The 5,076-nt window shown below is 46.6% G+C and overlaps 1 long non-coding RNA gene across 1 annotated transcript; it reads left to right on the forward strand.

Moving 5' to 3' along the window:
• The first annotated feature begins 264 nt into the window (after nt 1-264).
• On the forward strand, nt 265-697 carry LOC121660991. The gene is made up of 2 exons (XR_006014825.1): nt 265-489; nt 585-697. It is a non-coding gene; the product is annotated as an uncharacterized LOC121660991 (long non-coding RNA).
• The last annotated feature ends 4,379 nt before the right edge of the window (nt 698-5,076 follow it).

Raw genomic sequence — 5,076 nt, forward strand, 5'->3', positions numbered from 1 at the left:
ATATATTTTATTTTCCATGTCATTATCATTTTAATCCATCTTAATTTGGTAAAAAGCAAAGAAACATCCAGGCTGAGAACTATTTAGTGATAATTACTAATACTTTGTAATAATTTAGTAATAATTTCCCATGAATTCCACATCCTAAAAATTAATTCAAGGAATGCTTTCGAATTTCCACATGATTTAAAAAGCCACTCACATGTTTGGGTACTTCCTTTATTTTTAGGAACAGCCATAAATCAAATTATTAATAAATAGAGGGAAGACAGACACAGCTTCTTTTTTTTTTTAATTATTATTAGTATTATTATTATTACTATTATTATTTCTTTATCCCAGCTGGAATCAGATCCCACGTTTTCCCTCCAGGGAGAGATGACACAGAAAGTTTTCCTCCTGAAATCCATGTTTTGAGGGATGCTCTGCCCTGCTCCTGATCTTTGAGGATGCCCATTACAGGTTTTTCTTTATCTGCAATTCCCAGAGGTTTGTTTTCCCTATTTTTTAAATACTTTATTAGTGAGAATAATATTATTAATCATTAATAATATTATTAAATCAGAATTTTCTTGCTCTTTCAGGCGCCTCGGGACTTTCTTTGGCATCCTTGGGAAGAGGAAAAAGTTCCCAGTGGATACTGGAACATCATAAAATACAATTATTAATAATAATAATTATTGTTATTATTGTTGTTGTTATTATTATTATTATTATTATTTTAAAGCCTCCAAGAGTTGCTGCATTCCCTTAATTCCTTAATTCCAGTGTTTTGCTGTGCTCTGGATGGATTTGTGGCAATAATTTGAGGAAAGCAATGGAAATGAGAGGGAAGCAATCCCAGCCTGAATTCCTAATTTGTGATTTGCTCATTCCAGATTAAAAAGCGTTGGGAATGATGCAAAACTTCCGGAGTTATTTGAATGTAGAGGGTGAGAAGATGCACAGCTGCCTCCTCCCCTTCCTGCTCCCAGACCTCAGCTCCAGACAATCAAATCCCAACAGAGAACAAGATATTCCTGGGAATTTTCCCCTGGAATTGCATCCCCTCAGTCCGAGGTGCAGGAGCCAGCCTTGGGAAGGGGGAATTTCTGGGATCACTGAGTTTCTTCAGTGCTGCTCATTTTTGTTGTTCTGGAAGCCCCCCCACAGTCAGGGGTCATTTTGTGGGGACTTTTAGGAGGAGATGGGAGCAGCCCAGTGGGATTTTCCCAGAGGGATTGTGGATTCCTCATCCCTGGAAGTGTTAGAGCAAGATGCAGAAAAACAGAAAACAAACGACTTTATCCATGGAACAATTGCTCCATGGGCACTTTGGGATGAGCAGGGGGGATTTCCCTCCCTCTCCACGGACATGGGGCCAGGGAAGCTGTGCTGGCTGTGGGAAAGGGTTGGGATGTGATCCCTAAGGAGAGAGCAGCTGCCAGGCTGGGAATGCAAACCCAGCTCCCAGGCAGGGAACTCTTCCCAAACTTGTCATGGAATCCCAGAATGGTTTGGAAAGGACCTTAAGGATCACCCAGTGCCACTGTCCCAGGCTGCTCCAAGCCCCAATGTCCAGCCTGGCCTTGGGCACTGCCAGGGATCCAGGGGCAGCCCCAGCTGCTCTGGGCACCCTGTGCCAGGGCCTGCCCACCCTCACAGGGAACAATTCCTGCCCAATCTCCCATCCAGCCCTGCCCTCTGGCACCGGGAAGCCACTCCCTGTGTCCTGGCCCTCCACACTCCTGACAAATCCCTCTCCATCCCCCTTCACACACTGGAAGTCCCATTAAGTACTTCCAGGCCGTGCTTTTCCCTGATTCCCACTCCCTGTCCCACGTGGTGCTCACATGGCCTCGATTCATTCCTTGTCCAGCTGCTGGGCTGAGCATTCCCTGCTCCCACCCCTTTTCCTGCTCCCAGCACCTCCCCTGTGCTGGCCTCCTGTGTTTGTCCCTCATCCCAGGCAGCCTCCCATGGTTTCCATCCCCCCTGGAGCACTGGCTGCCCTCCCTGCCTCCCCTGCAGAGGTGTTCGCTCTCCCTGCTCCCGGGAGGGATGTGCTGCCTACCCTGGCACAGCTGCATCCTGTGCAGCCCACCCCATCCCGGGCTCCCTTAAAATCCCAGCGTGACTTTGAAGCCATTCCAGCCTTTCCTGATGGATTTGCTTTTCCTTTCCATGGCAGCTGAGTCCTTCTGGTTTGATTTTGCCGCCTGGTGGGAGAAGCTGGAGCATCCCAACAGCTCCACAGGGAGAAGTTTGGCTCAGTCCTCATGTATATGAGGGGTCTGCCAAGGAATGAGAGAACAGCAGGAATGGGGTGACAAGAGCAGGATGAGAGGGATGGGAAGGAAAATCTGGAGCAGGAGGTCACCTCTGAGGGAAGTTTTCTTCCATGGGAGAGGGAATATTTGGGTTGATTGCTCATCTGCTGGTTTTCCAGATATATCATGGATGTTTCTCCTGCTGACAAGAAGATCTCTGGGCCCAGAGAAAGGGAAGGCACCTTTGGAATCCAGGGGATCCAAGGAAAACCAGGACAATTTGTGCTGTCTGTTAATGTGGATGTAGATCTGAACTGGCCAACCCAGCCTTAGGGATGGCTGCGATTATCCAGTGGTTCTGGGGCCTTCTCCTGCTGGTATTTCAGGATTGGAGGAGCCAGTGGGAATTCCTGGAATAACCCATTTTGTGCCAGAAAATTCTGGGCAGTTCATGAACCTTTCAGCAACAAGGATTGTTCACAACCTTAGGAGAGCAACAGATCTTTCCCAAAGCCTGGAGATAACTTTGAGCTGGGGTGATCCCATGGAAATCATGTCCAGCCTCCAGGATGCCCATCCCCATCTCCCAAACTGTCCCAAGGGACTCGAGGAGAGGAAGGGTTGAAATAAAAGAAGGTCAGGTTGTCTTGGCAAAAGTGTAGCTCCGTCTCCCACAGCCCAGAAAAGTCTGAAGCTCCAAGGACTTCACCTCCAAAGAGTTCCTGGTTGATATCCTGCATTCCCAAGGTTGGAGGTGGGATTGGGACATTTGGAACACCTGGATGTTCTGGAAATAAGCAGGAAATAACTGAGCAGTGACAAACTCCCCCTAAAGCAGCAGGAATTTGTCCCTGTCTCCCACTCTGCCATAGCACAGAGGGTGACAAGCACTGGGATATCTCTCCTAAAGTTCATCCCTAGGGAATCATCCTGCTAAAAAACCTCTCCCAGGAAGGAAAGGTCTGCTCTTTGCTGTGGAACAGGAATAAGCTGAGCTCTTTATTCCCCTGCTGGAATTCCTGTGCTTATTTTAGGCCTTTGTTAATGAGATCCATCCTGAGAATTCCAGGGGTGTTAAAATGCTCAGCTGCCACAGCCTGGGCCCCAGTTTGGGCCCCTCCTGCTTTTAAAGTTCATCCCAGGCATAAAAAAGGGATAAACAGAGAAAAAGAAAGGAAAACTGGCTGCCGTTCTGCTCTTAGGAGCTGTGACAGTGTTGGACTCCCCAAAATTATTGGGACCTGGGAATTTCATGCAGAGATGAGCTGGGTGACTTTCCTGATGTCCCTTATTCCAAGATTAGATGCACTGGAGTGTTGGAGGTGACAGATTTGTGAGTCACTCTAATTCCTCAGCCAGAAGGACAAAGGGACTTGGGATGGAGCCTCTTAAACCATGAGTCACCCCCCCACAGGGTGGAATTTCTGTTCCTTCTGTGCAGGATCTGGAAAACAGAGGCACAGAAACCATCCATCGACCTCTGGAAGAAGGGATTTCTGCCAGTTCTGAGGGCTGTGCTTTTCCAACACCAGGGGTTCCAATATTACTGGAATTATCCCTGTGTTTTTTCAACATTTTCAATCTATTGAAGTGGCTTTTGTATTACCGGAATTCCAGGAGTTGGGCGCTTAAAAAACAAAGCAAAAAGCTTTGGTTCCAACTAGACAGTCCAAAGGAATCCAGTGGAAATGGAACATGTTGTATGTCATACATGAAATCCCTATTTGTGCTTGGTCTTTGCATATTAAGTGCTTTAATTAATTAATTTTGAGTTAATTATTTTTAAATTGAATGTTACAATTAACCCATCAGCCCAGGTACAAAAATCCAGTTCCATTATCAGTGTTTTCATTTGTTTAAAGTAGTTTATTAATAGAGTTGCACCCTTCCCAGTTAAAATTTTCCCAGTTAAAAATCACAAACTTGCCCCTTTTCAAGCTTCAAACCACTGGTACACCATAGGAGTTACCTTTCCTGTGTTTACTGTATACTTTTACAAGTGTTTTGAGGTGTGTTGGATGTATTTTAATACTTTTTGTAGGTGTTTCACTTGCATTTTGCATTCCAAGGCCAAAACCAAATTCCATAGTATTTCCCCATCAGTCAGGATGGGACAGGGAAAAGCACCTGAGTGACCCAGGCCTCCACGTAATGAAGGGACAGCTCTTGAAAAATCAAGATTTTAGAGTCAAGGATTTGGAAATCAAATATCAGTTTGATTCCTGAGGCAGGGATTAGATCCAGACTGGAAGAAAGTCAGTGTAGATCCAGCTGGGAAGAGCTCCTGATCCTTGAGATCATCCACAGCCCAGGAAAACTTTCAGGAGGAGAAGCACCAGTAGCTGCAGGTCGAGTCTAGAGAGCCATTTATGGGAAAAGGGGGAGTGGTTTTAACTGGGAGGAGGGTTAGGCGGGATATTGGGAAGGAATTCCTCCCTGTGAGGGTGGGGAGGGGCTGGGATGGAATTCCCAGAGCAGCTGGGGCTGCCCCTGGATCCCTGGCAGTGCCCAAGGCCAGGCTGGACATTGGGGCTTGGAGCAGCCTGGGACAGTGGGAGGTGTCCCTGCCCATGGAATGGGATGAGCTTTAAGGTCCCTTCCAACCCAAACCATTCTGGGATTCCATGATTCCATGGATGAGTCTGAAACAGAGCTTATTAGTGGTGAAATTCATTAATATGAGCCATCTGTCCTAAGGAAAAAATGTGCCTGGGTAGACCCTGAAGTCCTCTCGGTCTGGTTTTCTCCAGGAAAACCCACTTGAAGCCAAGCAAATTTTCTTCCCTCATGGAAAATGGCATCGATGGCGGGATCTGGGAAAATAACA

The sequence above is a fragment of the Corvus kubaryi genome, unplaced genomic scaffold (assembly GCF_017639235.1).
Source record: "Corvus kubaryi isolate FWS band 111438036 unplaced genomic scaffold, C.kubaryi_AGA036_p1.0 37036, whole genome shotgun sequence".
Classification (NCBI taxonomy): Eukaryota; Metazoa; Chordata; class Aves; order Passeriformes; family Corvidae; genus Corvus; species Corvus kubaryi.